Source organism: Chenopodium album, chromosome 25 (assembly GCF_948465745.1).
Source record: "Chenopodium album chromosome 25, dcCheAlbu1.1, whole genome shotgun sequence".
NCBI lineage: Eukaryota > Viridiplantae > Streptophyta > Magnoliopsida > Caryophyllales > Amaranthaceae > Chenopodium > Chenopodium album.
In genome coordinates, this window is record NC_137858.1 from 10,402,132 (window position 1) to 10,412,287 (window position 10,156).

Consider the following 10,156-nt stretch of genomic DNA (forward strand, 5'->3'; position numbering starts at 1 on the left):
CATTACCTGATCCTGCTGACTATCTAGCGCTCTCTATTTAGTCGTCATCACTCGCCACTCTGTGAGTCGATAGGTCTTAGGTGAGATGAACTTGCATTGAAAATTTCGAATAACTTCTTGTAAAACACTTGAAGTTACCACTAAATAATACGGACTATGGATCGGAGTCATCCCTTCAAAATATAAATATAGTGATGATTGATGAATTAGTATTTTGTATGTTGTTTTCATACAAGAGTTTGTCTACATCTAATGTGAAAATTAATTATGACAATAAGTAATTTAATCATGTCATATCGGTGTGTACAATTTATTTAAGAGATGATTTAGACTCTATACCCATCTTCAGTGGATTATTAGCATTGTCGCTTATGTATTACAAGTAACAACTGCAAAGGACATTGAAATAGTGGATGTAGTGTTTAAATTATATACAATGTATCTCAACCTCCACCCCCTAAAACAAGATTATAAGAGTACTTGTATATCTTCTTTAATTATTGAACGACTTTATAATCATGATTACTCAATTTTTATTCGATTTGTTGTGTTAAAGACTTAATAAAATTTACACACATAATAACATGTAGATAAGTAGATTTGACAAACCTTAATGTAAAGGTCTTTGCATTTTTTGATCGGTTAGTCCTTTGACTTTAAAGTTTTAAAAAGGTCAATCTCGCTTCATCTATCACGACTTTGACTATGAAAGCTTGTTTATTGATCCTTTAAAGCATGGATGCGTGTCAATTTCCAAATAAATCTCTTTAGTTTTTTTTTTTTTTCATTTTTTTTAGTGGTAGATAATTTTGGTTGGTGGACGTGGTATGATCGAAAATAAATAAAAGTCACCCATCCTACAGAATTTCAATTCAAGCTGTCTAAATGTGAAGAAATGTACTTAATATCACTACCTCTGATTTGTAGTACTCGTAAGAGTTTTTTTTTTTTTTTTTTTTTTTTTTTTTTTTTTTTTTTTTTTTTTTTTTTTTTTTTTTTTTAAGGCCCTATTCGCTTCAAATCATAAATATAAATCATGACCTATCAAATTACGATATTTAGTGTGTAAAAGTCTGTAATTATCTCTAATAAGGAAAAAAAAAATTAAAAGGCAAAATGGGCAAAATTAAAAGTATTGCAATTAATATAAAACGAAAAAAATAGAATGAAACTTGTTCGAACAATAAATATGGCTAATAATGTAGCCTACTAAATCCAACAATACATAAATACATATAACTACTCTAATAACTCAATTCAATACTAAAAAAAATCAGATAGATAGCTTGAGGAGCACATAACTATCCATCACATATCAATATACTGGGGTAGCTGGGCTGGGTTCAATATGTTAAGATTTAAGAACCTAGGTAAAATTGATCATGGATCATCCTCTAAATTTAGGAGAGAGAAAATAACCATAATAATAATATTAATTAATAATGAAGTAGTACGTAGTAAATAGAGGCGGTGACGTTATAGGAGAGAGAAAGAGTCATTAAATAGAGGGTCTGTTGTACAGTTGAAGGAGCTAGTGTCTTCAATGCCTTACTGATCATTTTTAATGGCCGGATTCAATTCCAATATTATTAAGGACTTCCTTCATTATTATTATTGTTGTTGTTATTGTATGTTATTATTATCACATTCATATCCCTTCAAAAAAAAAAAAAAAATTATAACATTCATATTGAGTACCATCAATACAACTTCCACAATCGGATGGCGAATACATAACACATAAGCAGGTTATTCTCTTTTAATTGCAACGTAGAAGATTAGGCGGATGGATGTATAGTTTGTAATGAGATGAGAGAATTAGAAAGAAATTATTAAAATAGAGAGAAACATCAGGCAAATATAACTCATCAACTCGTTCTCTTTTAATTGCAACATTAGAGGTCGGGAGGATGTGTAGTTAGTAACCATGAGATGAGAGAGTTAGAAAGATATAAAAATAGGAAAAATGTTATACATAACCCTTAAAGCTACGTACATATAGGACTTAAGGAGCTAAAAATAGAAAAGAAAAAAAAAACAGAAAACAAATGAAAAGTATAACATAAGTTACACTGATTTGCGCATGATTTTGTCATGTATTTCTAAATTAATATTAGTACCGAATTAGAAAAAGTGTTAAATGTTTATTCATACCCCTAAAGACTACATATAGGATTACCCGTAAAGATAGAGAGAAACATACATTAGCAAAATAAACCAATTTTTACAATTATGTTACAACTTTTTTTAAACGGAAGAAGTATGTATTTAATACAAGGCGAGAATTCATAAATAAATAAATTGAATAGATAAAATAAAAAATGTTTCTTACTCCGTATAATAAAAGCATTCAACACCCCTCTATTTAATAAATTTGATCGTCAGCTATTATAACAACCACATCCCCATGACCTATGAATCCAAACACTTTAAATACTTTGTTCAACACACAATAATAAACATCTATGATCTATCCATCCATCCATCCTATAAACTTTAATTCGTTTTCAACACCCTTTGCTTTTATTAACAACTACATCCTCCTATACGTACTGCTCCCATGTCCCTCTCCCCTTCTCTCTTTTCTTTCTTACGTTAGTGAGTAACTGCATGCAAAATATCTTTCTTTACCGTTTCCGTTTCGTAGATAGGTACCTATCTGATATGACGTTCATGAATGCTTGACAAAATCATACGCTGATTAATAAGATTAATTGTTATTGATTAAATATCCATATTAATTATTCCGCCCAATCACAATAGGGTTTTTTTTTTACTCCGAATACATGTAGAGTACGAGTATTATTTTGTGCGGATAACTTATCCTTTAAGTAAATGTAGCAATGTTCAAGTAGATCATTCCAAGTACACTTTTTAATAACGACATTTTTAAAATTAAATGCATGATTAAGACAGTAATTAATTATGCAAGAGCAGCCAACCAATTTATCTAAAATTTTGAAACTTGATAGTTAATTAGAGACTTTTGTAAAAGATAATATAGTGTTGAGAACTTTCAAATGAAACTAAGATTGTGTATTCCACAAAGTAGTACGTAGCTGTGAACATTGATTGTTGAATACAACAAATGATATAAACCAGATTTTTTTTAAAAAAAATTATTATGATCATGTACTGAAATATCCTATATATTATATACACCGGCCATCCTTTTCAAAATATTGATTGTTCACAATATAATACGGAGTACATATTTAGATTAACGATCGAGCACGTAAATTTTAAGTTAGGTTATACGGGGTACAAGGTATGTTAATTGTTAACTACTTTTGTATAATGATGTATATATTACATTGGAAAACTATACAAATAAAATGAAACCAAAAGCATAGAATTGATTAATGAAATTTATTTGTAAAGTGATTGGTTGATAATATCTTAATGTTATAGTTGGCAACTTAATATTGGTGGATCATCTCTTATGTCATACATGTGTGGTTGGTTATAAATAAATTAGAAGGGAGTCACATATAATTGTTTAAAGCTGTCATGTTCTTTCCTCTAATCGAAAGGCTTTTATTGCATATTTGAAGAGAGTGTTTGTAAAAAGCAATTTAATATAATTTCAACATGTACAGAGCCAATCAACTTAAACCAACTACTAGTGTCTTAGTGTTTTATAGTCTTTCTGTTTGTTAACTTATTCCTTTTTTAAAAAAAAAACAAAAAAAGTGTAAATTTAGGGTCTATTCACTTCAGCTTAATTTCAGTTCAGTTTAGTTCAGTTCCTACTTTTTTTTCTCTCTCATTAAATAATCATTTCAGGCTTTCAGCTATATTTAGTTTATTTCAGCTCCAATCAGTTCATCAGATCAATTCAGCTCAATTCAGTTCAGTATATGTGAACATACCCTTATTACTTATTATTACTATTTACTACGTATACTTATTATGACCTAATTTAACTTATCTTTATTCTACTATCTAAGAGGAAGAGGAAGAGGAAAAGAAAGAGTTATTCTAGAAGTTTCTGCTACTTCTACACACATCAACATGAAAAAACTAGGGTTAGTGTACGTTATGTATATATATACTCACAAGCTAGGTAAAGATGTACTCAAGCTAGTCGTGCCATTCACTTCATGTTGGATGAAACTAGGCCAACCTTCCGCTCCGATCCGAGCACACCACAAGGGTGATGGAGGAAAGATACCTTGAACTAATCAATCATGCACCCGAGAAGGCAGGAATAATGAAGGGTATGTATCATGTATATGTACTCCTTGATCATTACATACTTTACAAAGTTAAAGAAGTACTTAAAAACAAAGTATGATCCATGAATTGAATCATGAGTTGATGACCCTAGTTCAGATAGGGAAGGAAATCTTATCTGGTCATACCATGGCCTACGTACTGCTCCATAAATGACAACTACGTAGTATTATTTTTAAGATCAAATTAAGTTGTGTTCATTTAGGATGAAATAATTCATATATATATGGCATCTGCAGGATATTAGCTATACTTTAGTGCACAAAAAAAAAAAAAAAAAAAAAAAAAACATGACCACTTGACCTAACAATATCTATTATTTGGAATATATGTACTGTATACATGCATATAATGTATATATTCCCTCAAAAAAAAAAAATGTATACATATATGCATGGGTTGATTAGCATCTACTTTAATTTGGCCTAGATGGCATTGAATTACTTTAATGCATTGTCATAAATAAACATTACAAAATATTCGAGAGAATTTTTGTTTGTTCAAATTGCACATACAGAATCCCATTATGGTATTCGAATTTCAAATACGCAGTAGATAGGGAAATAATATTGCACACTATCTTAATTTATTGTGAACTAAAGATCAAAAGGAGGGGGAAATCTCCTAGTTGCAGTGAATTTTCTCTCTTTAAAAAAAATAATAAAAGAATTCATTTTATAAGGATAAAAGGTGAATTTTCAATGCATTAATTAGATCTTGTTCTTTGAAATTATTTTCAATCTATTCACTTTTGTTCAGCTTATTTCTTTATTTCAATTTAGTTCAGCTTAGTTCATTTATGTATTACAGACTTTCAGTTTAATTTAGTTAAATTCAGCTCAACTTTTATACTTCAGTTCATTTAAGCTTAATTTATTTTCTTCAATTCAACATAATTCAAATCAAAATTAAAGACCTAAGAAGAATCAAAACTTTAATCTAAGTCACCTATATAAAGTTTAGACTCGGTAGTCAGTACATCTCCGAACTCCAAATGCAAACATATTCGCCACAATAGTATGCAATTGATCATGCAATTAAGTATACTTTTGGACATACATTATGAACAAAAAATCAAATATACCAAAACACCCCCACACTACACAAAAGGTGCATTAAATACTCATTCAATTCAATCCTACGCATAATCTAACATGTTCAGATATCACACATATCATGAAGTCGTACGTCTACATATCGAGTATAATTTCTTCTAAAATATATATATTCATGACTATTATTAACACTATACTAGATTTGTATTATAAAAAGTGCTTATAAAATGGGATTATTTTTTATTTGATTTTAAATCTCCTGAATGATTGTAGGAAGACATAACTGGCACATAGGAGAATGGTATGTGTGTGTAAATCATCTGACTAGAAAGCATAAACAGAAATGGTAGGGAAGCAAATTAAATTAGCTAGGATGATAAGTAAAGTTGAGCATAAGTAATAATTACTGCTCATCACATGTCTATTTATGTAGCCGTGGGGAATGTTGAACATTTATTAAGGGTAATTTAGGTATTATGAACAATTCCCAAATTAAGTGTCAATCATCTAACAAGATTTTTCAAAATATAAAAACAAGATTTAATTTTAATATAGCTTGATATGATCAGAGATTATCCGTATGTGACCCAAGTTGATTACTTGATTGATCCAATTGGCAATAGACATGCTTAGTGCTTACTCGCTACGATGGAGTAATAGTAAGTGATTTATCTGTACTGTTGAGGGACCAACTCAACCAAAAACTTAAGTTAATAATTGAAGCATAAGATTGATTTAGGTTAAAGTTTTGATTCTTCTTATTAGTAAGTCACCATATCACGCCCTTCACATGAGACTTTTGACTTTTGCGTCACATTGGCTCTGATATCATGTTAGAGTACTAATTAAACAAAAAACTTAAGCTAATCGTTGAAGGGTATGATTGATTTATATACCCTATCATGCGGTCACGCTCCTCACATGAGACCTATGACTTTAGTGTCACACTGGAGCTAATATCATGTTACAGCTTCAACTAAACCAAAAGGTTAGACTGATAGTTAAAGTTCAGGATTGGTTTATATATTCTATCACTATCAATAATAAATATATCTTTTTGTTGTTGAGTTAGACTCTACTAGCTGTTGTTTATTAAACACGGGTAGATATAAGTAGATCAAATTAGTTAACAAGAAAACTTTGCGCCATAATGTATCAAATACAAGTTTGAAAACAATGTGACAATTGATCCTAAATGAGAGATCGATCAAGTATTAAGTATTCAATGTATAATTTCCTAATTAAGGTGGGCAACTTGAAAACGAAGACTTATTATTAAAAATGAGAAGAGTAATGTTCACAAGCCATGCAAAATTCATAAAAGCAAAAGGGACCCTCCATGCAACGCATGTAATTGTAGTGTAGGGGATTATACCAAATAATAAACCCTACTTTATATAGGGGCCAAATTAATTGCCTAACTACCAGCCCATGCAATGTTGGTTGACAGTACTCAGATATACTTATATGTGACAAATTAATTCAAGAGAATTGGAGGTGATTTTCCTCATTTATATGGTAATGTAGTACCCACCATATTAGAATAAAGTTGGAAATTGGGGAAAAAACTTCAACAGTACTACTTTACTATTGAAAAATATAAATATAAATAAGGGTAATGAAATATGCAGCCCTAAATTATAGAAAAAATATTACTCTTTTTTTTTCCTAAATCAATTCATAGTATTAACTAATTTAAGAATACATGACAAAATTACGAGTCAATCGGTGAAATTATTATAGTTATATTTCACTTGTAATTTATGTTTTTAGTTTCTTATACGCCGTCGTTTATTAGGTTTATATATACTTCGTAAAATACGTCAACTGTTTGGCTGACCACATTATGTGGCCAGCTGACACACACCAAAACACTAATCGGGTATCCCCTGACCAAACAAGTAACCCTGACCAAACGAGTAACCCCTAATTGAGTAATCCCTGATCGAACGAGAAACCCCTGACCGACCGAGTAACCCCACCGATCGAGTAGCCTGACCAAAAGAGTAACCCTGACCAACCGAGTAACCCCACTGATCGAGTAGCGCTTGATCAAGTAACCCCTAACCAACCGAGTAAACCCTAAATAAATAACTCTGGTCACACGATGTGACTAGCCACATGTGAAAATTTGTGTACTCCGTGTTATTTTTCTTAGAAAATTAAGTACGTGTAAAAAGAAAAAAAAAAAATACATATAATAAAGGCATGTTTGGTGAGAGAAAAAGAAAGGGGGTGAAGGTGAGTGTATCTACCTGCCTTCTTCATTAAATCCTGATCATCTTGAATTCACTTAAATGCTGAATTTAAGGCATGAGCATTGAAACGCCTCGCTTACTACAACAACAAAAAAATAAGTACTCTTGTTCATGTACTACTCTTATTACTTCTACTTCTATTCTTTCTCTCTCTACATCCCTTCAATTCGTCACTCTCTTCACCGGTTTCTGTTAAATGCTCCCAACCCACCTTCTACTTCCCTTCATTTATGCCTTCTCTCTCTATCTTTTGAGTTTCAATAACGTATCTACATAAGATTTTAAGCGCACAATAATAATAAAATATTAATAAGTTGTTGGACTGAGTTGATTAATTAGGTACCTCAAAATGTATAATAGATGCGACCAACATATATAATTATGTTTATATATACGTAATAATTACCGGTAATTATTAAGAATAATGAATTAGTTTAATTTCTCTATTAGTTTCTACAACGTGTATATGAACTTGTTGATTATTTATCAAACATGATAGTTTAGTATGAACCATTCTTAATTAGAGACTAAAGACTAATACTATTATAAAAATAAATAAATAAACGTAACGACTAAGAATCTACAAATGAACTACAAATCTACAATTGCGTGCTATGCAATAATTGTGGCTCGGTGATTTGATAAATGAACCTTTAGAAAAGCATACCTCTATTTATTTCTTATATGTGTCACTTTCTTTATGGTCGATCTCCGTCCATAACATGACTAAAACTCTAAAAGTATGCAAAGATCTCAATAGAGATGATAGGGATTGATTTTTCCACATATAAAGCATGCATTTTAGTTGACCTAATTTTTTGAACTTTATTATTTGAGATTTTATTTTAAATCAATGCGATGGAACTATGAATAGAGATTATGAATATGATAGATAAGATGAAAATTTGTGAAACTTAGATGGCAATTTGGACGCCATACCAAAGGGTTGAAGTCGAATTATCGGTTAACTTTGGATGTGTCTAAGGTCAATTTCGACTTTTCGAGTTATGGTTAACATATCTCAAAAGGTACGGCGTAATTTTGTATGATCTCAACATATAATGATTGGATTGAATTCAAGGTATTCAAGTTATTATATTTAAGATTAATTTCGTATATAATTGATTGTCATTATTTTTCTAGACCTAATCATAATTTTGTTATGACAAAAGAATTATTTTACTACGTAAGATCAAATGTAAAATTCACTTAAATATATATGATATTCTGTGTATCATTTTTTTTAATCTTATTAATTTGTCTTGATATAATTACAAGGATACTAATTATTTGGTTGTGTGATGAGTAATAAATAAATTAATCTCATACAATTCCACGACTTAGGTATATTAATTTGAAGGACCAAATATTTGGAACCAATAATAGATCGTAAAATGTATACAAATTAATGCTAGACATAAAGGCGGTACAACATAATAAAAATAGATTTGACACTCTATCAAAACCTAAATAAAAAGTTTAAATTAATACATAGTACAAGATTGACCCATGGTAAACTACTAATGCACGGGATATATAAATATATGATATATACTTGTATTGTATCTATAAGCTAGGTAGTTAGGTTTTTATTTTTATTTTTTTCTATAGTGAAAAGGAGGGCCATGCCCAAAACAAAATAAATAAGAGTATAAGACTGGCTAAGAATTAAATGTGGTAAAGCCACGCCTCTAAATAGCTTAGGTTCGAAGTTTCTCACCTCCTTTTCCCTGAGCTTATAGAAAACCTTAGACTAGAAATAACAAAGAAGAACAATAAGACGTACATGAAAATTTTAATGAAAATTTTTACGTGAAAAATCTAATCTATTCTTTTTTTTTTTTTTTTTTTGGTGAAGAATCTACTCTATTATTTGAAAGAAGTAAAAACCATCTTCCTTTCAGAAAAAAAATAAATAAATAAAATTACGCTAAAGTAATTTTAATCCACGCACGATGTGATCAACCAATACAAAGCACTCAAGATCCTATCTCTCTCAATTTCACAAAATTTCCAAATCTAAGCCTATAGTGTATGTATTTCCTCTCAAAAACACAAAAAACATTGCCTCACAAAACACATTTGTTCTCTGACTTCTCTCTAGGATTTCTCACACCTCTCTTAAAAACAAAAATACCATTTAATTATAGAAAATGATAAACATAGCCCTAAGAAGGGCTATGTATAAGAAGCTAAAAAATGATGGTTTCGGAAAAGAAAAGAAAAAAAGTTTTAAAAAAAGGAAATATTAAGGATAAATTAACATTTATTACACTGATATGCGCGTGATTTGGTCATGAATTACCAACTTAATTTCATTTAGGAAGTATAATGCTTATATATAGCCCTAAGGGCTACATATATCACTACCCATTAATTATTGTGTTTTTTCATAATTCTTTCTACATATAATGGCAAATATATATGTGACAAGAGTTCACACCAAAGAAGAACGAGAAAACACTAACCACGACTAGATAGATCATTAAGGAAGGATATTAATGTAATGCTAAATCTGGAGTTTTCATTAAGGATAATATATACTCCGCATTTTTCAATATTTATTCATGTATACATGTATAGTATATCTCCATGATCAAACATATC